Below are 27878 nucleotides of genomic sequence, written 5' to 3' on the forward strand. Positions count from 1 at the left end.
GGGAGAGCAGGATGTCTGATAATACCAGGATTTTCACAATATGACAACATTAGTAGAGGTGAGGAAGAAAAAAGTGACTTTACAAGATGTTTTTATTTTAAGGAATAGAGTTTATTTCAAGAACTTGTTCGTACGCATTTGGATTAAGAAGCTGAGCTCTCTGAAATCACACTGTTATGCTTTTGAGCCATGGACGTTTGTATTTATTCTTTCACAGCCATCTATCTGCTCTTTTTCTTCCTCCTTCAAGTGCAGCATTCATCAGAGTGGTTACTTCAGTTCCCATTGTTTTTGCTCTGAATTCATGGATGTAAAGCAGAGAGAAAAATAATGGAAAGATAAATCCCTGGAAAATGATCAATTAAAGATGGCAGATCTTATCCTTGAGAGTTGGAACTGTTAATGAGACATGGGAGTGATTTTACTCCCCTTTACCAATAAAGGATTCATCTCAGTGAGGAGGATGCAAAAATTTATACCACCTGCCTTGGAAGGTGGTTCTTCTTACTTTTAGTTCCAGAATGGGAGCACCTGACATAGATTTTCCCCAGATTACAGCTGACAGAGCTGGGGTCAACATCTGATGCTGATTGGGATGTTAAAAATGGTTGAAGTGAAACCCCACACTTTTTCTTGTGGTGCAAAGAGAAGCTTTGTTACTTCAGAGCAGCAGAGCAGCACATGGTAAGGACTGTTTTCCAACTTCTTCACAAAAAGTTTGCTTTGCACTCTTTTATTTAAAAGGCCTAAGAAAATGGATGTATTTGCTTTTTCTCTTTTTTGTAATTTTTTTTCATGAAGATTAAATAATTCCTTTTTAATACAAAAGACAACGCTCGGGATTTCATATCTTCCTAACTGTCTTTTATCAAAAACACTGAAGAAAGAGCTTTGTTGTTGGTTTTCTCCTCATGTACTACAGAGCTTCCAACTGCTGAAGTCTCTTGGGGAACTGGCAGTATTTGTATGCAAAGATAATTCAGCCATTCAGTTCAGCTGTTTATGAATTACACGTTTTCTGCACTTTTTGTGATAAGTTGAATTTGTGGTAACTTACATCTTTTAAAATGCCTAATATATGTGGAGTATTGGGATGTTGTATATACTCAAATGTTTAAAATTTTATTGTGAAATTCATGTTATTTCTTAAATGTGTAATACAATTTGTTGTGTGAGCTGTGCAGAGTCAGTGTTTCTGAATTAGTCTTACATTTAAACTGATGATGTGAAAAGCTGCTCCAGAGTCAACTTAATTTTTGTTGCTGTTGTTGTTACTGTTGTTTTCATCAAGAAAGACTTCTTATTTTATAATTAATTGTGGAACCATTATCTCATGGAATTAATTATATGACAATCTAATGAGAAAGAAGAAGCACCCAAATTAGTAGAAGTTTTTGCACGTTGTTTCGGGTTGCAATAAAGTATTATGCTTTTAGCTGAGGTGTTAAGGGCCACTTGCTTAGCATAAAGAAGCAGGTATGTAATTAAACACGCCAATTGTTAATGTGCTGCAGTTGTCACTTCTTGCCATGGAGGAGGGGTTGGGGAGTGGGGTGTAATGTGGTAGTCAGTGTCTTTGCTAAGGTTTAACTGAACAGCTCTCACTAGGGAAGGAAGGGGCTGTGAGCCCCTAGTGCTGCTTCTACTGATCACTACTCTAGAGGAAGATATAGACGCAATAGTCAAACTTTTAAGAAAAATGATGACAAATGCTGTTTTTCATAATTTACCAAAAGGATGTAGTGTTGCAACTGATGCTATTTAGCTCTAGATCAAGTTTGTTTTCTACTTCTTGAATGTAATTCTGAAATTCAGAGATACTTTCTGTTTTCTGGTAAGGTGCATAATCAAGTTCTTGTGTTAATTCTTTGTACTTAAAAATATAGATGCTGTTGTCCACAGAGGTTTTTCTTTTAGAAGGAAATTAACTTTATTTTGTTTAAATACTTTTTAAAAGCCTTCTTTAAAATCAGTTTGCAAGAAATTCTGTCAGGATGACCAGTAGTGCTTAAGAAGGTGGTGTATTTTGGTGTTTGGTTTTTTTTAGCAGTGTGAAGGAAAATCGTCATACTCCAATAATAATAATCTTGTGAAGTCATCACAACATTATGACAGCTAGAAAATGTGATCAGCAGACAAAACAACGTCTGTTTAGAAAAAGTTCCCCCTCCCAGCATGTAAAAAATAAAAATCCTATTGGTATTAAGCAAATATAGGCTACAGTTTAAACAACTTCTCTATTTTTGTATGCACTGATGCTATGAAATTATGTCTCTTTTTAAAAAGGGACTCTTCCACTTTAATGGTAAGAAACAATAGATAAGCTTACTGATGATGCCTTTATCATAGGGAAGAATGTGCTTTTGGAAACATATTGCTAGCATAGGTGTGAAGAGAGAGGGAAACCTGCTAAGTGTTCCATAAGCTCAAAATGCTGTCAGCCTTATAAGCAGCAGTGATTTGATATTTGTATTTATTAAATGCATTTTGTTAGGTCCTTCATGCTTCAAAGATACGTAAAGTACAACATATTTCTAGTTTCAGTCATCTAATTGCCTGCTTTTTTTTTCTCATAGAGAAGTCTTCATTAAAGGCAACTGATTTTTCAGTTGATACCTTATGATTCGTTATAATGCAAGTAACATTTAGCACATCTTGTAGACTGCCTGAAGAATTCCCATCAGTTTCCTAGCAAATGTCATCTCACTTTTGAATTGAGTGAAACACTGTCTTCCTTTTGCTTTCCTGCAATTTGTCATGCTTCATACTTGGCTAGAGCTGCCAATTTTCATTGTCCTCACTGACAACGGCTGTCAGTGTGCCATTTATGTCTTCAAAACTCTTGATGGCAGCATCCCCTAAGTTACAGGATTGAAATGCAACCTGAGCAATTCTGGGGTTTAGATTTGTGTGACTTCTTGCTATATTATGCTCGGAAATAACACCACAACATCTATTAATTGCTCCATATAGGAGGAGCACATCTGGATGTAGCAAAGTGGTCAGCAGGTCTGATAAAGCCATCGTTATCTCCTGACTGCTTTGAAGAACTTGTATTGACAGTGATGGGATTAAAATAATTCAGGAAAGTGTGCATGTTATGAATCTCATTGCTGTGAAAAGACATGGTGAAGCAGGGTAAAGCCAGCTATAGACAATTTTATTCTTTTGTTCCATGCAGAGCTGAGTAGATGCTTTCTTTTGTACCTTCTCATTTATTGCAAACTCATGACTGCTTTTGAATTTTTAAATGTAAGTGCTAGGACTGAGTAAGATAGAAAAAATGAAAAATTCCCACTTCTCAGAACAAGGTTGGAGATAAGTTCAAATTGGTTAGGTGGGGTTACAGGGAATCAGATAAGTCACTACCACCTTTCTGGTCTGTTAGATGGACTAATGCCAGGGAAGACTGTGGCATCTCAAAACTAACTCAAACAGAATTTGATTTTAATGTAATTCAGAAGATCAATGATTCTGGTCATTAATTTTATCTAAAGTACATAAACTGGTAATTAGTAGGAGTTCCAGTTGAAGTGTGTTTCAAGTATTATTATTATTATTACTTACAGTCACTTTATGGATTTGATAATTTATAATTCTAAATACCAGGAATGAGTTCAGAAGCCATGAAAAATGATTTGTGTTTGTTTTTAAAATTAAAGTATTTCTAAATATTGTGATATTTCATATTTAAAGTAAGAAAGCAGAGGCATAAGATATCTGCTGAATGGGAAAGAGCACTTTCAAATAATAATGATTTCAAGTATTTTAATAACTGACGTCTTTCTCTATCTTAACTTGATTATTCACCTTCAAGGAGGATGACATACTGGTTCAAGTCACAGTGAATATTTTGGGATGCTGTTGATCACGCAGAAGCCACTTAAAACATTTGCATATGTCATTTCTTCCTCCATAGGTGCTTTGGGTCTTCTCTGCTCTAAGACTAGCTCTTGGCAGCTTTTGAAATAGTCATTCACAGCCAATGTGCTTTTAAACTGCATTTCCATGCGTGTTTTAAAGGAAAGAAAGGATTGGTGTGTATTAACATGGATTATAGGGCTTATGACTCTAGATATTCCAGTCTTCCATAGTTAATTTTGATTACTCATCAGATACTTAGTGCAGAAGGAGTTTATTATGTCCAGTAATTTTGATGGCCCTATTAGTGATTTAAAAAGCTATTGTGACTCTACTCTGAATCAGCAGGTCTCCCATCAGTTATACCAGGTCTCTGGAGATAAGAGCCCTGCAGCTATTAGCTTAGCCTGCTATTGAGTTTGCTGCAGGGCAGTGTCTCAGCAACACTTTTCCTGGATGAGGAGTTTATAGCGCTGTTGGGCTCGAGTTGCTTTGGGCTGCAGGTGCAATTCCACCCTAAGGCAATTGAGTTTGTTGTTCAACTTACTTTTCTGCTGAAACACATTTGGAGGACTGCCTTCTCACCACTCTGGCTATGGAGGATGCAATGGTCACTGGGGGTGGTCAGGCATGGAATGAGACCTCTGTGGCTTCTGGGAATGGTTTGCACTCCAAACAATGCTGGTCTGCATTAATAGGTTATTATTTTTCACCGGAGGAAAGGAAGGTTACTTTGCACAGATAAGGTGGTACAAAAGTTGCTGTGAGAGTTTCCCTATAGGTTTCTAGAATAGGCAGTACCTAAGTTTTCAACAGGTCCTGGATAAAGCCTCAGTCTTGGCAACAATGTTGTTAAGGAATAGATTAACAGTTACTCTTTGATTAGGTCATAGAGTGCAACAGAACAGATCTAGGTGAAGTATCTATCTTTTTGCTGATATATTTGGAATGCTTTCTCACTGCAGTCTTCTTTGAATACATAAAAACACACTTTTACAGCCCAGAGATATATATACTTTGCAGTGATTGCCAGCAGAGGTAACTTAATTGCTTATCTAGATACAGCTTTGCTCATAATGTTCCATGAGAGCTGCTGCCTTGCTACTTATTTAACCAGGCTTGCTAGTGGGTTTTGAGCTCTGCAGTTCTGATGTGCTGTGCCGGTACACGAAGAAGAAAATTAAGCAGTGCCAAAGTACTTACATTCAAGCTGCAGTGTTTGGGTTGTGGTAGCCATATCCTTTATAAGTAAGCAATGTCTGTCATTTGCAGATGAGTGGCTTTCTCTTGCCCCAGAAAAACATCATTAGCTCATGCTGTGGCAGCTTGTGCTTTTGTTTTTTTGGATACTTTGACTTTCAGTCACAAATGTGGGAGAATTAGCCTGTCTAATCTTGTGGATCACAGGAAGACAAAGCATAGGCTTACTCAAAAATCAGCATGTCGTACATAGCCTTTTCCTGATACTTATAGTTAACACCTTCACTGTCTCAGAACCCAAGGTAACTTGGGCCTGCTGCCTTAACATGTGCTGCATTGCCCATCTCAGTGTATACTAATCTCTGTATTTAGCTTCATTTTCATATGCATTTATAAGAGAGCTCTGCACAGATGGATGAGTCTTTATCCATATTTCTTGGTGGTTTAGTGTAGTTACATTGGGAGGAGTAATTATTTCTATCAGGAAGATTGTGACAGCCACCACATATTATGGAAATTTTCTTCATTGAAACTTTTAAATTTTTTCCTTTTGTCTGATTCTCGTAGCAACACAAAGACTGGCTTAGAAATGTAATTGCAATCTGTGGAAGAAATATAACCAGACTTGCTATGAAGCTGAATTACATTAGAGCATAGGGAATAGAGCCACCTATAAACGAAAATGAGTAGAAAGAAGATCACAGCGTGAGCCGTTGTCATTTGTCAAGAAAGAGGAATCTGTGCTGTACCACCAATGGCCAGACACCCAAGAGAGAAGTCATTTTGACAGTGATGGCTTGTAGCTGCTGCTGCTGGGAGGCTCTTGGGGTAGTTCTTTAGCAGCAAGGATTGCTTCATTATCAGGCACATGGAGCATAATTATGGTGCTTGACTGAACTTATCCAAGCTGTTTTACCTTATATGTGGGTGAACTGGTTGTGTATAGTGCTAATAAAGCTGAACTCTCAGCTGAGGCTTTGAACAACCAGCACGACCTTTCTAACTGCAGGGTTCAATCTGTAAAACATCCATGCTTTGCTACCAAACCACAATCCTATCTGCTTTAAGGGGTTGTAAATGAGATATTGATACAATTACTGTGATCTTCAGGAAGTCTTTATAAAAGTTCAGTGAATCCATTAATTCATGATGCAAATCTCTTAATGCCTCATTCTTTCTCAGCACTGTGCACAGTGAATCACAGTAATGCAGATTATACCTTCATATGCATATATATATATATCTTTTTTTGGTCTACACGCATGCAAGCTATAGAAACATAGTAGCTGCAGAAAGTGTTAATAGTATTTTGTGTTTCTGTAACTGCTCTTACTTGAAATAACTGCTAGATCTGTTGTCTGCTGAATCTCATAAAAGTCTTGAAATCTTAACTGGCATTTTACCACATTCAGATATGCTCAGGTTCACTTTTGAAGCCCAGTACTTCTGATTCCATATGCAGTTTGTCAAACTGGAACTTTGATACTGACTAATCCTCCTTTACCCAACAACTTAGGCCAACTTCTCATTCTCAGTGTATTCTTTCTCTTTAATGAGGAGCTGGATTTTATTTATAGGGAGCTACAAGAATCTGAATTCTGTACTTTATCTAAAATAGTATCATGATATAGCTTAAAATTTTCACGTGGTGAATTAACAACTAAAGTAATTGCTGCACTATTTAATTCCTTTAGGACTTGTATTCTTTCCTCTGTAAAGTTCTGAGATCTCCCCTTAGACCAGTTTGATGATAGTTACTGCTATGATTATCTGGTTCCTTTTTTTCTCTGCTGCTATCTAAATAGAATATGCAGAAACAGGGAAAAGAATGTGGAAAGCAGTTGGGCTGAGGAAAACAGGAATTTCTACAGGAGGTGACCAGGAGAGCATGGGCTTCAAGAAACAAAATTGGTCATTTAAATTGATTTGAAATACTGTTTTGAATGGTACCTATCAAGGTGACTGCTTGGAACTACACTAAAGAAGCATTTTATTGTTAAGTCCCTGAAGTTTCTGAAAAAGTCTGCCTGAAAATCTCTGGTAATTAGCATAATGTGACCAAACATAATGCATGAATTTGGTATTGCAGTGTAAATAATGCTGTTCTGCAACATTCTCATACTGAAAAATTAAAAAAAAAACAAAAAAAAAAACAATAGAAAGCTATGTTTAAGAATTATGACTGCTTGTATTCACACATAGCAAAGGAAATGAATGTTTTCATTTCTGGAAGTTATTCTTCAGAGAGGTAAAGTAGAGGAGAACTTGTATTTGAATGAGGTATAGATGCTTTTATTATTGACTATTTTGTGTGTGTGTGAGAGCCATTCAATACAGTCCAACACACTACAAGTATGGGGGAAATTTAAGCAGAGAGGGATGTCAGGTCAATAACAGCATTTATTGCTCAAGTGATCAAAAGCAAAATCTGTTATGGGGTATTACATTGGAACTCTGTGGGTATTCCATATCATAAAGCTTATGAATCCTAACGGGCCAGTGGAACCATGATGATACCATTCAAAAAGTAGAAAACTACCACTGTGCAAGAGTAGAAAATACCTGCTATTATACTGATGGAGCTGTCAAGAGCATCTTGCTGTAAAAACTTGCTGTGAGCTTGGTTCAGCTGAAATTGGTGGAGTTATGCTGACATAAGCTGGAGTGAAGCAGCTGTGAATTCATTGTCAGATATCACGTATAGAATCTTAGAGGTTGTGAGGGAAGCCTGCTTTCAAGAAAGTGCTTAATATTTTATACGAGGACTTTAATATGGTGTCACTGCCTATATAAAAGTATCATAAAAGTTATACTAGCAAATTCTGCTTGTGTTTGCTTTCTTTTTTTAACCTATTGAACATTTAATTATTTCTGGTGAAACTGCTTGGCTTTAGCAGCTATTCTTAAAGCAGAATTAGCTTCATTTGATGGTTGAATAGCACCAGAAGGTTAAGACCTGTCAAGAAATAAGACATAGATTTGAATCTCTTTTGGGCAAGAAAAGGATTGAATCTAGATTCTCTTGTACATAGTAGTTTAAATACTCAGTGACCAGGTAAATGGAAGATGATAGTTTCTTTCTTAGCACCTTTATTATTATTACTAATATTTTGCTAGCTGAGGGGGGAAAATGTGAAACGGTAAGGACATTCTGAGATCTTTTTGTGAGTTATGGATCTCAATGAGTAAGGCAAGGAACTGGGGGAGTAGTTTGGTTTCTTTCATAAACATTTCAAGATTTTTCAGCACCATTTCAAGAGTGTTTCCAGGTGACATAAGAAATTTGGTACATTTAAAATGTAGCTTTTTGAGACATTATTATTGTTAAAAACTCAATTTTGAAATTAAGGCAGCCCCTTTTGAAAAATTTACCCTGGGACAAGTGTGAGGAAGAATGAAGCTTTGCAGGACAAGTGTGCTGACACTCAGCCATTTGGGGAAGCCCTTTCCTTTGGTAGCACAGAATATGCAGGCACAGAGATAACAGTTAATAGCTTTACATGGTGGAATAAAATGTAGTTTTTGTAAGTTTCTTGCTGGTTGCTAGCTTCATTTTTAGCAAGCAACTTCAGCTAACACCAGTCTGATTCTTAGTTAAGTGGAAGATATTAAAACAGTAGACAGGAAATTTTGGTTGGAAAAGATATGTAAAACCTTAATTATCTCTATCTAAGTTAGGAGTTGCAAGTGTAGGAAAATATTCTATCTAATTAATAGGTTTAACAAGGGAAGGCAAAAATTATTTCTAGTTGCTATCCTTGTTGCATATCTGTTTTCCCCTTCTAATCATCCAAATTGCATCTCCAGCTCAGACTACTTTGTAAATGAGGTGGCTTTTCTTCTTTTATTTTGTATGATTTGTCACATTGCAGAAAGATGTGCATGTCCATCAGAAGCACTTTCCTGCTTCTTGGATGGTGATCAAAAATTTGTTGAAAGAGACTGAGGATGTACAGCCATCTGGAATATTGCTATTGTATGGCTGGCTTCAATTCTTTCAGGGAGGGGAAAAAAAAAACCTGACAAAATGAATTCTTGTTGTGGTCAGTCTACCAAATTAAATGTTGATTACTTTGTGTGTGTGTCTGTCTGTTTTAAAATCTGTCACTCACTTTCTATATTTGAAGAGACAATTACTGAAAAGTTAAATCCCTGATGGTGTGGGAAAACCTGAGGCAGAGTTGCTGAAAGTTTTATCTCCTTCTGTCACTTCAGAAAGGCTTTCAGTACACAAAGTTAAATAATTACGATTGTGTTTTCCTGAAAATTAAATTGTATTTTTTTAATCTAGTTTCACCTCATAGCCACCTTCTTTCTAATCCTAACCCAGCTGAAGGTTAAATAGTAGCATATAGCTCATAAAAGCATGTTAACCCCTTAGAATGACAAATGATGGCTGTGATGTATGCCTGAAAGCATCCTATGGACCTGGACTGAAGTTCCTAATTCTCTCACATTGACTAGGATGTGATCGAGCACATGTTCTGCAGAGGGCTGTAAAAACTGGTGGAATTGGATGGGGTGCTTGATACCAAAATGTGACACAAATAATTGCTGTGTACTCTGAAGGGAACATAGTGAAGAATCTGCCGTGAAAAGCTATTTTGATGAGCATTTTGAAAGCTGTTCTCTTTCAAACCTTGCAATGGTACTTCTTTTAAAAGTAAAAACAAATATTTCATGGTGCTTCTCTCAGCTGTATCACTGCTACTTTCTCAGATATCAGGGAAGAACTTCATCTATCAGCTTCACTGAGAGACCCAATATAACTTAGGGTAAATAAGACAGCTCTTTTAACTTCTGCACACTCTTCCAACTTAAATACTACAGAATTTCAGATATGTGATGCACCCAGATGTGTACTGAGTATGACTTCGCATAATTTAAGCAAAGCCAGTGCTTTATTTCTGCATGCTACAAGGCACTTGTAGTCATTTCCATTTTGTAACCATTACTAACTATGGTCAGACTATGTGAATCTCTAATTCAGGCATAATATAGAGAGCTAGCAACTAACTGCATTAGCGGTGTAAGAGAGCTCGAGATCTCTGTCCTGTGGCTTCCAATGTATATCTCATGTAGTTATTGCCTTGTTGATCACAGTGCTTTGGAAGGACAAAAATATAAGGTGATCTGGAATGCTGGGAGGCTTTGTGGCTGAGGAGTAGGATAAGCAGCCAAAATGAAGTGACTTAATGATTCTGCTTTTTGTCTAACTGCTATCTTGTCATTTAAGCACAGCACACTAATTAAAAGGACAAAAACTCCCACAACATTTAAGACAGCATTGTGCTTAGGAACAATATTTCTGAGTCACTGCTTTTCTAGTGCTACTTTGAGGCTTACAGATTATATGCTTGTACCCAGGAGTTAACTAAAGTATGCTTTTATGGTTGAGCGCATGGGGTGTGATACCTTGACATTAATCAAAGTTGTTTACTGTTACACTGGCAAAAAGTTTCACCCATTTTTGTATGTAATTGCAGCAATGAAGAAAATAACCTGTTTTTGCATTTTTCATCCCTGGCCCCTGTAGGCAATGACTTGCTGATGTATGTAGTACGCATGAGGTCTATTTTCTTCGTTGTTGTTGTTTTAATTATTTGAAGTGATTTTAACTCTAGTGAGAGCAATAAGATAGTTACAAGCTTCTTCCCTGTAGGCTAGCAGTGACAGGGTGCCTAAGCGGTGCCCCATGCCCTGTTCTATGCAGGGCTTTGGCACAGCTAGGCCTTACCAGCAATTAGATGGCCATGCCAAATTTGTCCTTGAGAACAGATTCTATACATTCTATACACTATAAACTATACACAAGTTTCATGTGAATCACTGAATGGCAGTCATAGTGGCAATGACTCCTGACTTTAACTATGTGTTTTAGAATCACGAGGTTGTTCTCAGCAGCTGTTAGCACTTGCTGTCCTCTGGCTGTTTTGGTGCTAGTTTGGTGGGATCGTGCCCAAGATGGAACCCACAGATGGGGAATTTGGTGTTGTTAGAACTGAACATCCATCAGTGTTGTAATGGGCTGGAGTCCTCTTTTATATATTTTATATATATATGTATGTAATATATATATATATATAAAACTATATATATATATATATATATTGTTTATGAAGCTCAAGTACCTACATGGACTCCAGTTCCCTTCAGCTTGTGACTGCTGATACCTTTGGCCAGCACCTAGAATGTTGCTGATGAGCTCTGCAAGAGCTGTCTTCAGCCTTCCCCAGCCCTGGAGATGGCTGCTGTGTCTGGCCTTAAGGGAAGGGAAAAGTACAGTGTGGAAAATTAGAATGTCATGAAGGATAATTGGTCCTGAAGTAGTTTTAATTTAATTTGGTTTTAATTAAGGGTTTAAGGTAGCCCACAGAGAAGACAGTAAGCAAATAATGGTGCCTTGTGACTTGCAGGTGGTTTGAGGAACATCTTAGGCATGCTATAAAGTTGTAGGTATAATGCAGAGGATCTTTTATATTATTTTTTTACAATAAACTGATTCTATCTGTTGTGTAGTGACTAAATAGTTATTAAAATCACAAACTTCAGGGGTTAATAAATTGATTTCATAGAATTTGTTTTTAGACCCTGATCTGCGAAAGTAGCAATGCTGAGAAGGCTTTCTGTAGACAGGTTTAGTGAAGCTGGAGGGTGCAGTGGGGATAATAGCATACAATGTGTTGGGGGTAATCACAGAAATATTTGAGTGAACAATTTGCTTTTCCAAAATCTTTTACCTTTCTGTCTGTGAAGGAACTGCCATGCGTAACTCAGGCTCTGAATTTGTTTGAACAGGCTTAATGCCTATTCTATCCTCCAGATTAGATGTGATACTGCACAATTGCATCAGTCAACCAGAAATAATCTGTAAGCAACAACCAGTATTTTTAGACATCTCACACGTTACTCTGTCTCATTTTTCTTTAACCAAATAGTGTATTTTAATGAGCAGCAATGGAATGTAAGAAAGCATCGTTAAGCACATGGACACATAAACATGTTACCATAAAGAAAGGGAAGGTGGAAATTCACTGACCAAATGCATCCTTGGTTTCTTTAAGAGTCTCTGAGCAGAATCTTACTCATAGTAGTGCAGGAGCAGTAAACCAGTGTGTTTTTTATTATTGTTATTTTTTATTGTATTGAGGGTACATAAGGGCATAAAGGTAATAAAGTAAAGTTAGTTCTCACTGTGACTTGCTTTGTACTGTTTCTTTGTTCTTACTGGTGATTTCTCATTGAAAAACTTTTGGGGAGTGTCTGAAGAGAAAATACAAGAGTATAGCTGTCCAAAAGTAAGCCATAACTTGTTCTGTATGCAGTAGGAAATGCAGTAACACACAGTAGATGTTTAAAAGATGTACCTTTGGGCAACCTTTCTGTGACCTAAGTTCATGCTGCTCTAGAGAGCAGGAAAGGTAGCAGGTTGAAAAACTGCTGATCCTGTCAAGTGGTGGTAACTGGGGAGGCAACGGGCATTGCTGGACCTCATGTTCTATGGTATAGCTGTTTCCCACCAGAAAAAAATAAAATAAATATTTGTCTTGAGGCAAACTGTGTTGAATGACGTTTCTCAAGACAAGTTCTGTCAGGAATAAGAGAATGCCTTGCTTCTTAGACACAGAACTTCCCAAGCATGGCTGTATATCACTGTGAAGACATGCATCTCATTTCACGAACTTTTTTTTTGTCTGAGAAGGAGTTTTCTGAGGTTATCCTGTTCCCATGTGTGTAGGCTCAGAAAGACATAACGATTTGTATGCTCCTGTCTGCACTGTGAGGCTTCAGGCAAAATGCAGCCAGTGTTCCTCAGGGACAGTGACGCTCCACACAGTGCCCAAACAGCCCATAAATTATTTCCTCACTTATTCTGAATATTCATAACTTCAGCAAGTAGGAAATTGTATAAAGCTGGCATTGCAGTTTTTCCTACAACCTAGTAGTTTCGTTTCTTGGTTGTCTTAACATTTTGAATTCAAATTGACTTCAGCAAACTTTCTGTCATTTAAATATTTTCTTGATGTGAGAACACATTAAATAGAATCCTCAGATAATTCTTTTCAGTAAAATTCTCACTAAAAGACTAATCAGAGTACAATTTGAGAAATTAAAACTTGTTTCCTAGAGAGGATGACTCTTTCCCTTTTTTAATCAGTGCAAACTGTGCTGGTGCTTGCAAGCCTGAAAACAAGTTAGGAGAATCACAGGAATAAGAAAATGAAATGTAACATTGCTGTCAGCACTAAAGGGATGTTAGTCATAGAATTCTCTAAGATTCTTCCAGTGCTCAGTTAAAGAGAGAGAAACTGTAATGAGAATAATCATAATTGAGACTGATCAGAATATCACAGATAGTTTTGAACATTGTAACTATGTATCTTCTGTTTAGTGGCCTGAACTCGTACATTTAACACAACAATTTTACCACAAATGGTATTTTGTCTCTGCCTGATTTTCATTTTAATTGAAGTCTAAATTTTCTGACTCTGCTATCATTATAGAAAGTTCACTGGGGTGCACTTCCATCACATGAACTGTAATGTTTCAGAGGTGCCAAGTTCAGTGGAGAGATATTAATGCTGAAACTCATGTTTTATTATCTTGAGGAGTGGGGGAAGATCAGCAAATATAGTCACTGTATAACCTAAATAATATGACCATAATATGGAAGAAGGAGGGATGACCAAATTTTCTTTTAGACAAGTAGAGTGACTTGACATTACTGACCTTTATAACAGAGGTTATAATGGATGCAAGATCTAAGTTACCAAAAGTATAGTAGAATTTCTAGAATGTGTTTGGTAATTAATCCAAATTCATCCTGAAGTCACCATCTGACATTGGATGGATATTGTGTTGAGATCAAGATTTTTCTTCTGCTATTTCCAAACATGTTTAATGTATGGCTGAACTTTGCTTGTTTGGTAGCTACCTGAAAACTTTGTCCACATGGTTCTCTCTATAACAGTCCAGATACTTGATTTGAGGATTCAGATAATATAAAATTTAAAAGTATCCTAGGTATGGAGTGAGACATGCTGTTCTTTGCTTTTATCACTTTTAAAGGCCTTGGCTTCAAGTCTGCCCTTTTCTGTACTTTCTCCTCGCTGTTATACTTTTAATGGGTTTAAAGCTGTAGATGTCAGAGCCAAGTTCCCTCAGACAGGTGGCACTGCCTGTTAACTTCATATCATTTCCACCGAGGTCTTCTTTAAGATAGAGAATGGAAGAGATCACTTGATATTCCATTTGAACTCCTACTTTGTCTTAGATCTCTGGAGTAGCTAGGATTCTCATATGCCTGAGCAAAGAGCTGATATCAGAGGGTGAAAAAGATACACTCTTTATGTTCTGTTCTTTCCCTCTTTTCTTACATCCCTTTAAGGTGCATCCAGTGTCAGATACGTGGCTCTAGGATAGGTGTACACATGGGCTGAAATGGGTGACTTTGCAAGGACTTGTTGTAAATACTTAGTGAAGAAAATGGCAGTGGTTTTATTATGACATCTAACATATCAACTACCCCATGCTGGTGCACAGTCTTGTTTAGGCTGTGTACTTGTCTTTAAGAAGAAATCATTTCTGGAATCAGAACTTTATAGGATAGAAGTTTGCCAGCATCTGACCAATTCAGTTCTGCTTTGGAAAGAGTACTTGAAGGCTGTAGACAGACTCTTTGTGTGCTGTTGGAGACACTGCATCCTTGCTGTGCTACACTGCCTATGTGGTTACTTAGCCCTTCTGGGGGAAGAAAGTCCCAAGTTTTGGAATGAGTTTGTTACAAGCTTGAAATCAAAACAATGACTGAATGCACAATTAGGTCTTAGGCATAATTTCTGTTACTCTAGTCATAGTTTCAAAGACTCAGAATGGCTTGGGTTGGAAGGAAGTCACCTAGCACCCCCCTGCTGTGAGGTAGGATTATCAAAGACTATACCAGTGGCTTTCACTGGCTTTCAGTAATTTACTCTGAGTGTTGCAGGTAAATTTCATGTATATCTATATATGCAGCTGCTACAGAGGGCTGTACACTGTCCTTTATTACCTATGAACATCAACTAACCTCCATGGCAAGGCACTATTGCAAGCTGCTTTAAGTATGTTTTAAACACTGTGCAATTTCATTATTACCATTAGACTAATGAAATGTAACTTCAGGTCGTACTCTTTGCAGATGAGAACTTTCACTTGCACAGGCACTCACCTCTGAATCCCAACCAAAGCAATTACTGAGTTATAAATTGTGTGTTTGCCCATTCAGTTGCTTGCAGGATGCAGCTGCGAAAATGGTCTTTGTAGCCATTCTATGATTCTATGCCAGAGTAATCTATATTACACTGCTCTACTGTATATGCCAGCTCTTGCTCCTTTCTCTAGTTACACCAGCACTATCAACCTCTTTACTCTGGGTTTCTCAGCCTGGAGCTTCTCAAAATTTTGAAGCTTAGAGAAGTTCTCCCTAATTGGGTATACTGTAGGTGGAAAAATGCTCATTAAAATCAAGAAGTTATTTGTGAATGTTGAAAAGGTTCTAAACATCTGTAGATGGTCTGTGAGGCGTCATTAATTTATATGTGGCTTGGAACCCACATGTGAAGGGCAACCAGGGTCATGCTAACAGGATCATAAGAGTAGCTGTATCAATTTAATCAAAAAAAGATGTACCAGCAGTGGAGATGCAAACTCAGGTTTTACTGTGACAGGAAGCTGGTTACAAGATCCAGACATAGGACTCTCCTCATATTTTTGTCTACCTTTCCCCTTTGTATAGAATTATTTTGCTTTAAAGACTGTAGTTACATTTTTATTTTTTATTTTTAATGGGCACTCTAATAACAATAATGACTTGATTTTCTAAATAAATGGCTTTCCACACAGCACAAACTTTGAAGTTAAATACTGTTCTTCCCTGAAAAACTGTGAACAGCTATGATGTGTGAGACCATTTTAGATGACTATTTGAGGTTATGTTTATCAGTAGGAAAGGAGTCTCCCATTTAATATTTTGACAGATAGAGGAAGTAGACCAAAGGCCTGAACATACTATCAACAAATACAGTCCTCACTGATGCCCACAGCATCAAGGCTAGGAGGGACAATCTGTTTTACTTATGCATTTGAGCAGACTTTAAATCTAAATTTAGAGCACAATAAAAATGAATGCTCTGTTTTCCAAATGCATCTGCTGAGCATGAGTTTCCATACCAGATGGCTTTATATTATGTTAGAAGTCAACATACAGTATGATAGCATTCACTGGATCTGCCGAAATGACCTTGCAGTTTTTCTGTGTGAAGCCTAAATATGACATTTATGAATGGTGACACTCAATGTTAGCCTTTCTAGCTTGCTGTCGTATTTTGCTTCACCTGGTTGTAAGGATTAGTTGGTTTTGATAGAAGTTTGTGGTGTTTCTGTTACAATGATTGGTTCAATGATACAACGGATGCATTACTAAATCTATACTGTACACAAACCACATTCGTGCTTCCCAAGGTTCATCAGGTTTTTCTGCAAAGTCTCTGTGGACAGTAACTAAATATTAGATGGTGAGTAAACCTGGATTCCACTTAAGAGGGAGATTCTAGAGGTACTGCCTTTTTGGTTGTGCTTTTTGTTTGTTTTAATGTCTGCTTTAAGGTAGTGAATGACTGCTGTGAATCTCTGAATATATATTTTCAGAGTACTGCCCCCAGAAGTGTGTGGCGTAAGGTTGCCTAATAGTGTGACAGTTGCCTAATGGCAAGGTGTACATCAGTGTGTATGAACACACAGCTGCTCACTGCCTTTGTGGCTGCTGCTTGTTGATAAAGAGTGGTTCATTTTCATCTGACCTCAAGCAGTCAGTTTGTAGAGAAAGGATGAATGTGTTCTTCTGCGTTACCTTTGATTCTTTTATTACTTATGCCATATTTCCAACGTGCAGATTGTATAGAACACCTTTTTCTTGATAATTCTACATGTACTCCATTGGTTTGTTTTTTTGTTAAACTGAACTTTTTATGATCTCCATGCTCATTTCTCAGTTATCAACAGGGTGTTCATCCTCACAGTGACACTGAAAGGTAGATTCCACATGTAATACCTGAAGCATCAGAGATTAAAAGCCTTATTTGTGATCAAATGCACAGGAAGTCATGAGAGACAAATTATCCAAATTCCTAGATAGTATTATGTACATGTAGTAGAAACTACATAAGTATGATGTGCATAACTTATGTACATTTGATATTATTCAAGCATTCTGTTTTTTAAGCGTTTTCCACTGTTGGGTCAATGCTTATTCACAATTAAAATGCTATCATTATTTGAACTGCTGAAATTATTCTTCTAGCTCAAAAATTGATGTATTTTAGAAGGAGAGCTAGCAATGAAACAATTGGGGAAGAGCTATAAGCAGTGACTCATTAAATATTGCTTTGTTTCTCTGCAGGCCAGATTTTATTAAAAATCTGGACCTGAATGCTTGATTTCCTCAATGTATTTTTGACATTTTTGACAAGAGTTCACTTCTGACTTTCCTTGGTGAACTCAGTCACTGAATTAGTGTGTCTCATGGGTTATCTCTGCGAGCATCTCATATCTGTCTGACATTAAGTGCAAGTGGAACAGAGACAATAGTGATTGAGTCTGGCAGTTTGTTGGCTGGTTTTTGGTCTTGTTTCACTGAAGTCGATGTCACTTGATATCTTCTAACACCCTTTAGCCAGGAACTTTTGTGTTAATTTTAGTGGCAGCTTGTCTCTTTCATCGTACACTGGTTCCTTATCTTGGTTGTGTCACTGTTACTTCTTTAGCAACTTAGCAGTCACCAAGACATGTAGTATTTGGACTACTGTTATCAGCAGAGGCCTATAATCCGGGGTTTTGTGTGCATAGTAATGCACAGAGGTGGACATCTGGCTGAGTGCTACTTGGTTTCTTTCTTTTGATATGCTCACCTGTGTTAAAAATACTTTCATTTTTAAGTAGTTTTCAGCATAAGCAGTTCTCACCTTCCCACAGGATACTTACTAGATGACATGCACAAAGTATAAATTTTGTTTATTAAGCAAAAAGTCCACCACGATAACAAGAATTGTCAGTCTATGGTAATTTTATATTTGGACCAATTCAAAAATTGGATAGATTCATTTTCTGTTCTTTCCGCTGGCTGCCTTAATTCTGTTGAAAAATCTTGTCTATGCAGCATTCTCATGGTACTGAGAATGTGGAATGATGCTGGATAGCAATCACAAGCCTTTTAGGCTTGAAAAACGCATAATGGAACTGCAATTTGTTAAACAACAGCAGGGACCATGTTCAATTATAGGCTGGACTTGTCAGTTTTTAGGTAGGCAGCTGAGTTTCAGGGAACCTCTTTGTAACAATTATGACAAAGAAAAAGACAAGGTAGCAGAAAAAATGGTTTAGCTGGGCAGCGGCTTTATTCACTAATACATCAGAAAACCATCTAGTGGTAATTCAGCCCTAATCCAAGTCCTGGTGGAGACCTACAAATGATGTTTAATCTTCTCATAGCACTGTTGATAAAATCTCCCTGAGTACAATAGGGATGAGCAAGCTGGAAGACCTCCGAGTGGTGGTTTTAGGGACACCAACCCCTCTCCATCACCCTCTTTAAGGGCTGCTTTCTGTTAAGCTGCTTCAAGATTGTGTGAATGTGTGTGCGCTCAGAAAGATGGGGATGTTTGTGATACTCAACTTTGCAGGCTTTTTTTGTAAAGATAGAAATGGCTAAAATGGTAGCATTTTAGAGGTCAAAAATTATTTACTTCTTAAAATGGTATTTTCCATTTTGGTAATGGAAAATTCCTGCATTATTCCAATTCATATTTGCTGAAATTTCATATTTCAAATCTTTTAATTGATTCATCAGTGTGTTGGAGATCCGTACTCAATGTGACTCCAGCTCTTGCTCTGCGGTGAAATTAAATGTGATAATTCAATGCTTTCTACGGCTTTGTTGTATTTGGTTATTTTAGGCCAGTTCCTATAGAGAAATGCTGTATGTGATGGGGTATTCTCCTTTTTGTGCATTTGGAAAACGTGGCTGCTATTCTGGGTTTGAGCTCAAACACACAAGGCAACTGGCAAAGCTTTTGTGTTTTCAGTGGAGTAAGAAAGCCTGAGGGAATGAGATCATTGCTCACCTCCCTCTCTAGTGAGTGGCAGAAAGAGGACAGAGTGACGCTGTGGCCTGGTGTCTCCTGCTGACACAGCAGGCACAAAATAGTAGCATCAGAGATGGCTCAGAGCTTCTCATCAGTGTAACCAATGCTGAATTTTGGTGCCATGTGGCTGAGGGGAATACGGTCAGCCTCATTCAGCTCCAGGAGGAACTAGGGAGAGGATGTCTGCCATGCAGCTTTCGTGGAAGTTTAAGTAAAACTGACGACTTTTCTGTACTGACTCCAGGAGGAAGAAAAACAAAGGAAAAATGAATGTGATTTTGCTCTTGGTTGGCGTTGTCTTCATTTGCCACTTGAGCCTTAAGAGAGCTTCTAGTGGAGACACTCAGGGCTGCAGACTGCTGTTAGATACTCTGTGGTTGTCTTGTGCATTGATTCAGGATCAGTTCTGCAATTTATTCCATCAACGCTTTCATGTATGACACAGAAAACGATTTTGATTATGTTCATAAGATTATATTTGTTCTTTTTGGCTTTTTGTATGTTCTGATGTTGTTCTTGAATTACTATCTCTTTTACTCTGCTTTGTCTCCATGTTTATGAGAATTTCTGCATCATCGAATACATAAATAAAAATATGTAAAACAGCTTCTGAGAATTTTCTTGCATGGCTGTGAAACAAAAAAGTTATCTTATTGATGTGTTACTGTTAATACTGGTATCATAACATGATGTTGCATCAACTTTAATAAATTTTTCAAATAAGGAAATAAACAAAGTGCTCCCAGTAGAGCAATTCAGGCCGTATATAGAGAGCAGTAGTGGCAAAGTCGTAGATGTAGACTTCACAGTGGCATTTTAAATAATGACTAAATTTTTTTTCCATCATCGAGTCAACCTGTAGAGTTAAAGATTTTCTTTAGAAAAGTTTTGAAGAGTTGGTTGTTTGTTTTGGTGTATTTGGAGGGTGAGAACTTCTTGCAAGATTTATCTTTATTTCGCTGTGTTTGGGAAATACAGATTTACTATATAACACTTCATACTGATAATAAAAGGAGCTCTACCTATTTTTAGGAATTATTACCCCAGAGCAGACATTGGAAAGTCTTAACCCATTTCCCCAAACTGCAATCAAGCTGAAAGATGACAGTATGCAGCGTAGGTTGACCACACTGGTACTTTGGAAAAAAAAAAATTGCTGACATGAGAGCTCAGAATTTGTCCTATAAGGGTGTAGTTTTCAGGTTCTTTTATGGTTCTTGCATGAACTGCACGGCAGAAACATACCATATCCAGACTGGTACTTTAATACACATAATGCAGATCCACGCAGACAGAATCTTTAAGACTGGTTGCATACAGGAAACAAAACTCTGAGAAATTGGGATTTAGGCTCAGGAACAACTTACTGGGTTAGGCATCATCTAAAGAATCATTTGGAGCTGGAAGCTGTCTCACTATTGTTTATTTAGACAGGTGGGCTGAAAGGAATTTTCTCACAATGCAGTACTGATGACAGTAGTTCTCATACAACTCCCAGGAGTTAGGGGAAATGGTCCTGTCCTGCATTGTCCAGACTCGTGGCAAGCTATAAATGCATATAAAGGAGCTGGATTTAATTAGATTTCCTTCTTCTTAATTCATAAATTCGGTATAAGTAGAAAATTATTGGTTATGTTGGATGTTTTCAACAATGAGAATGTGTTTTAATTCTGTGTGCTCTGGGACTAGAAGAAAGCATAAACCAGCCATGTTTTGCTTCTCATGTCCCTCAAGAGATGAGCCCCAAGGCATCTGTGGCCAACTTCTGTACCCTGATGTTCACCTGAGGTGCACAGAATAACAGCTTTCTGAGCTACCTCTTACTTTGTGGAACTGAATTCTTTAGGCTTCCTGGATTTATATCAAGACTTTCTTATTCTAGACCCTTTCTGCAGTATGTGGTTGATTAAAAACAATTCTTTGCATTTGTTTTGTATCCCTGACTGTTGTACTAGTGACATCTGTCACTAGAACACATGTGCTCAGGAAGCCAGATGAGCTTATGGGGTCCAGATGCTCAACTAAACGAGTCGTAAGTTATAATCCTGTTCAGGCTGTCAGTGTTTCCAATTTATTAGTCTGGATACTGCTCATGGGATTATTATGTTTAACTTTATTGTGGTGTTTAATCACGGCTAGTGTTGTGTGTGCTATCCTTCTGCTAGGTCAAAGCTTCTTCCCTCAATACTCTTAAATCTCTTCATTCTTCTGTGGTCCTTTTTCTCTTTCTTAGCCTGCTGTTCTGCACTTACCATCTTTTCTGAATGTTTTCTATGTCTTCAAAGGCTTTCCTGTTCTTTATGTCTTCAGCATCCATGCCTTTACTAGACATCTGACTTTTGAGGATAATGCCAGTGACTCTGGTTGTGGTTCTCTTTTTTAACACCCACTAATTCTATGCTCTGATTGCTGGAAGCACTTGTAGTGTATTCACCTTGCTTTGGATTGTTGTTATACCTCCCCTGGCAAAAACATCAAAGGCACAACAGGGGGCCCCTTGAAAAACTCACTTCTGTGGTCAAAACTGAATACATGAAATAAGAGCAGACTTGAAATTTCCTTGCTTGGATTGTTCCTTACTAATTAAAAATTTAATCCTTATGAGATTGTTTAAAAAGGTCGAAGATCATCTCTTTTGTTTTTCTTTTTTATTTAGGAATGAAGTCTTAATAAATTTTAATTTTCTTCTTGTTGTGGGAAAGAATGTTTCTGGAACTTATAGCATAAAGGGTAGACAAAGTGGAAATTGAGTAAACTTTGTTGCCTCGGGATAGAAATGATAATATTTCCTCCTGGGTCATCTTATTTCCAAATAGCCATTCTCTTATATTGGGATATTTTCAAGGACATTTTCAATGAGGAACCTATCCTCATGAAAACAAAATTCCCTTCAGATGTTCTTGTGTCACATCATGCAACTGTAAAGAATGGAACTCTCACAGATTCTAGCAAGCACCCTGTTCAAAACATGAGCTTGTACCTGAGTGCCCTCTGTAGAGATTTTCCAAGCACAAAATATACACGTGAGCTCCTTTATAGCTAGATGAAGTTTCAGTGGAAGATGCATTTTCCAATAATTTTCTTGATTAATTCTTTTGAAGAGTGTGAAGCAGAGAATACCAGAGCATTTCTTCAATATTTCCTGTGTTTATTGATGTCTGCAATGTCTAGGATCATGATAAAGGTCGATTTATGACAAGAATAAATATATTCTTCTATTTTTCTTTTTTTGTTGTTTGTAATTTGTATTGATTTCTTTTTGGCACATTCTATTATCTGTTAATAACATTTTAGTTTTTAATCATGCCAGTTTATTTTCAAGAAATTATTTGGCAAAAGAGCATGTTAAGTCTAGTGAATAATTGCCAGTGGGATCTGTTCTGAAAAATTTGAGCTCCTTAAATAATATTAAATAATGTTAAAGACAATACTTTCAACTGACCCCTAAATAAAGGGTTTGCAAGTCCATGTATTTGAATCTGAAAATACCAACATATGCATATGGCGTAGCTGTATTTGGATGAGCTACCTAGTGCTGTATGTGCATCCATAGTGACTGTAACTTAAAAATCAACTGTGGTGATTATTTCACTCCTCTTTAATGTTGGTGTTTTTTTAAGGTGTGCTTGGCCATAGTTACTTTTCTTGTCAAAGGAAAAGGAAAAAAACTATGGTCATAGATGTTAGCCAGGTTAAGTATTTGTAGAGATAGGGACACATTAGAAACTCTGACTCTGAAAATCCCCAAACATTACTGCATTTAGTTTTCATTTATTTCTACAGTAAGAATGTAGCTCTTCAGCTTGAAACTCCATCAGCAGAAAAATGGAAAAAGTTTTTTCAGGTTTCTTACACAACATTCTATGGATCTACATTGAGACATGTAGATCCGATATGACATTTATTTAGAACGAACCTTCCAAGAGTTCAATATGTAATGTGAAGTGTAGAATCTAATAGAAACAATATATAAAGGCAAGTTTTTGGAGTTTTCTTTGCAACAGGTTATTCATAGCATAACATCTGCCTTTAGTCTTGTTGCCTTATTCTTTCTTTTCCTGCTCATAGAAGTTATCGGATTCTGTCGCCAAAATCTGTAGGGGATAATTTGGACCTAATTCCTTTTGATCTTTTCAGAAATCTAGCTTGGAGTTTTTTATGGTTCCATCCGTGTTGGAATGCAAATGCATAAATCCCAGCTGTCTTTGATTTCTTAAATTTAAGATTATGATACGTTTCTCCCTGACTTCAGACAAATTACTTTAAATATATATGCCTGAAATTCCTTCATGCCTCAGAAACCACACTTGGAGTCCTCTGGGTACTGAAATTTGGTTCCTACACTTGACAATCTTCTTGATTTTGGAACACTAGAAAAGACAGAGACAAGATCATGAGTTGCCCCAGGCTTCACAGATTGAATATGTATATATTCACAAAGAGGTCTTGATCTGATAGGATTTCCAAAACAAGACCATACCAGATTTCACTAATAACAGATAAGATTCCAGTAGCTTGCTTATGAGGTGCCTGATGGTTAGTTAGCCAGCACACAGGAGACAGAAGCTCATTTCAGACCTTCTTGAGGGCAATTCCCCCTTTCTAACAGGAGACTGAGCAGTTTTTGAGGTATGCAATATCTTTGTTTAGCTCCTCTATCTGATGAGATTAACTCTCTTCAGAAAGCTGTAGGCTGCTCTTGGAGGGAGAATCCTTAGGTGAGAGAGAGACCAAATGAGTTATTATTCTCATCTTTCGTGTGTGTGTGTGTGTGTGTACGCCACGGAAAAATACAGCAAAAATAAGCCTGATTTACTAGCCTAATATTAAAGCATCCACTGGGGGAGATTGGGCTCTGAAGCTTTCACTAACGGCTGTGCCAGTCATCAGTTGAAGTTATTAAGTAGTCACAGGAGCCTTTGCATCTGCCCCTTGGGTAGAAACTTTATCCATCAGGAAAGATTCTTTTTCTCCTGTTGGGAATGACAGTGATCAGATAAATGATCCACACACAAAAAAGCAATTATTAACCAGCTGAGCATCACTGTTCATGTGTAAAAGAAACAAACAGTTATATTTCTGTTTGAACTGTGTTTGTTGAATGAGGCATTCAAAATGAAAATCCAAGGCTCATTATTTGTGCATGTAGTTATAAGAGGTGACCAGGAGATGGCGCATGTGTGTGTGTTGTTGGAGTTGGGTCAATGGGACCAGGTTATACTAATGTGTGCTGAGCTCACTTCGTATGTTTGTATGATCAGATTTAGTTTTCTGAATATATATTTGGCCGACCTTGCAACAAAAGTAATTTCCAGTTACAGTGAAATAGAAGGGCACAAAATGTCCATCTCTGAATCAACAAGTCAAGTAAGACAACGTTATTTTAGCAGGGCTAATTACTACACTTTTTCCAATACGACTGAAATGAAATTAGAAGGCTGTCCATTGTGCTTTCCCTTTTATACAAATGTCTTTCGTGTAGAGGGACTTGGATCACGGGAAAAGTGATGCTTTTTTCTGTACTTAATAATAAATGTGAAGCTAGAGTGGCTGACAGGAGAAGAGAAAGGGGTATAAGAACAAGAACAAATATTTTACTTTCAGAATGAAAACTTTAATGTGTGATTGAAGTGACCATGAATTGCCATCATTAGTAAATTGCTGACACAATACTGATCCCAAAATTCCTTTAAAAATCTTTCAGCATTTGACTGATTGTGGTGCTAATAATAGAATGATGCTGCAATTTTATTGTCAGAGTTGTTCTTGGGTTTGACATTGTCTTTCTCAATCTGTTAATGAACACAATGCTTATGTAAGGTGATACAATGCATTCCTGGTTCAGAGCCAGAGATGGTGGCATTGCTGTTCTGTAGCAGAGCATGTTACTCACTAAAGCTTTCTTCATTCCTTCTGAAAGTGAAGACTAGGAAGGGAAAGACTAGTAGATACTTTACATTTTCAAAAGCTGTCCTGAAACATGCACAAAAGTCATCTAAATTGTCTCTCAGGTTTGAAACACATCAGCACCAAAAGACTGAGAAAGAGAAGCAGCTAAGAAGTTCAATACTAGTTATAATTCCATCGACTTTTTCACACTGGCAGTCTCTTTCTTCATCTTAAAAATATAAACTTGTTTCAGTCTTTGCAGCTATGCCTGTGCTTACAAAATCTTGAGAGAAAAGCAGTTAAATTGCTTTTTTTTTTCTTTCTTTTTTTTTTTTCTTTTTCTCTTCTCTTTTTTTCTTTCAAGTTCTAACTTTAGGCACACTCTCATAATATTTTGTTCTCTAGTTCTGTAGGAGCTGGGAGGATTAGAAGAGGTATGTGCTCATGGTGTACTGTTTGTCCCTGCCAGACGATTCCCCAAGTCTTCTTCTGGGAAAGTGCAGCTATGTTTCAACTGCTTTGCAGACAGATTGGACACTTGCAATCTAGGTCATTGTAAGTACAAAGCAAAACAGCTGCCAATAAAACTGTAATATAATTCAGTATTCCCAGTACATGCAAGCAAAGAAACAAATCCAGAATATTTGGACTGGATGACATTCCCTTCTCAGTTTATGGAGTTGTGTTCTTCCACTCCCTGAACAACCTCAGCTGCTGCAAGGACAAAGAAATAACATGAATAAAGTGCTTGAAAGTTTCAGATTCTCTGATGCTTATGTTGTTAAGGACCTTGCTTTGCAAGTAAGCACCTGGCTTTGTGTTGATCAATCTGCAGGCTAAAATACTGCCGAAGGTAGCTAAGGGCAGCAAAACTAGAAATGATCCTTATTTTGGAAAATGTGCAAGTTCTGCAGTGTAATTTGGCTCCAGAAAGTACTACCACCATTCTGAGTTTTACTAACATCTGTAAGATGTAACAGATCAGGTCAGTGTTTATCTTTAAAGAAAAGGCCAATTGGGAGACTGCATTCATTTCTGGACATGTTACCAGCAGACAAAAATATAAATGCAGAGGGAGTTCAGCAAAGAGTAGAAGTAATAATAAGAGACCTGGAAATTCTTACTTATGTTGACTAGAACTATTTTTAGGCAGAGATTTGTTAAATGATAGCAGAGTAGAGAAGCTTGCTAAACACACAAGTATTTATGCGTACTGGTGTGCTAGCTTGCAGGTTTCCAAGCTGATTTAAAAACATTCCTGTCTGCAACATTTCACTTCATTGAAGGTTCTCTAGCAGGTAGATCTTATTTATTTGAAGATGGGAATGTTAGGAAGGAAAGATAGATCATTCCCAAAACAAATCTGCATGTATAATCTATTAGGGACACCCAAAGGTTCCCATCACCTCTCTGGCCCCATCTACACACAAGACCCAGGGTAATTTGCATATGTACACAGATAGTGCTGTCATCAAGTCCCCTGTTTGCTCAAGGGACTGCTAAGTCAGAACAATACCAACCAGGAGTGATGTCATTTTTGGTGGTAGATGCTAAGTTCTAGTGATTTCTTGATTCTGCAAGAAATCACTAATTGCTGTACCACAGCATGTTTTGGCTTGTAGAAAATTAGCATGAGTGATGTTTTCAATGCATTTTGCTGTATTAGAAGTCTGGACAGATTCAGTGAATGGATTCTTGGTCATTTCTCGCAGTGAGCAGCTCATGGCATTGCAGAATCCAAGAGTGATTTATTATGGTGATGCCACAGCTCAAAAAGAATTTCTTCTACAGAAGAATGTTTTTTTTTTGTTGTACTTTGGTTTGAAGTAAACATCCCTTTCTCCTTTTGCCTTTCTTTCTCCAGTGACATTGCTTGATGTATCAGTGGCATATTAAATGTGTGATGTTTTCACTGCTTTGCTTGAGGCATGCTGGAAAAGAGAGAAATCATTAGTGAGTCCTCACAAAAACCTAGCTGAAGAGACATAATATTCTGCCTTTTTCACTCTCCTTCATTCAAAAGTAGATTTAGATTTCACTGGAGTGAATAGACAGATTTGTTGGCAGCAGTTTGCTTTCAGATGAGATAATTTACAAGATACAGACGTTCAAAGGCAGTATTGTGAATAAAATTTTAGTCACAAAGGAAATTTTATCACTGAGTTCAGAGTGACCAGGATATTGCTTTTAAGATTTTTAGGCTCTTCTGTTAGCACTGATGTTATTTCTGCATATGGTTTATTGAAGTCAACAAATGGTATTGTTGCAAATGAGACTCAGAAATGCAGCTTATCTTAAGTCCTTAGTTATCTGTGTGTCACTCAGGGCCTTTTCTATAACTTCAGTGTTGTGATCTTTATCTTTTTTTTTTTTCTTTCCTTTTTTTTTTTTTTNTGAAGTCAACAAATGGTATTGTTGCAAATGAGACTCAGAAATGCAGCTTATCTTAAGTCCTTAGTTATCTGTGTGTCACTCAGGGCCTTTTCTATCACTTCCCTGTTGTGATCTTTTTTTTTTTTTTTTTTTTTTTTTTTTTTTTTTTTTTTAAGGAGAAAAGCAATTTATGAAACAGCAGAATGCTTTTCTAGAGAATGAGATGTCTGACTTTTGTTCCAAGCTCTGCCAGAGTGACCTTGCACTGCCACTTTCTCTGTATTTCAGCATCCACAACTATAAAATGTGAGTAATGAGGGTATAAATGTATCATTTCTTTCTTGAGTAATGATGTTGCGTGGTCGTGCTTTGTCCTTT

General features: G+C 37.3%; 1 long non-coding RNA gene across 1 annotated transcript; it reads left to right on the top strand.

The window, feature by feature from the left end:
• Nucleotides 1-254: 254 nt before the first annotated feature.
• Nucleotides 255-27878, top strand: LOC107318319. Its single transcript, XR_004308434.1, has 3 exons — nucleotides 255-684; nucleotides 25533-25682; nucleotides 27677-27878. It is a non-coding gene; the product is annotated as an uncharacterized LOC107318319 (long non-coding RNA).

This window comes from Coturnix japonica, chromosome 9 (assembly GCF_001577835.2).
Source record: "Coturnix japonica isolate 7356 chromosome 9, Coturnix japonica 2.1, whole genome shotgun sequence".
Lineage (NCBI taxonomy): Eukaryota > Metazoa > Chordata > Aves > Galliformes > Phasianidae > Coturnix > Coturnix japonica.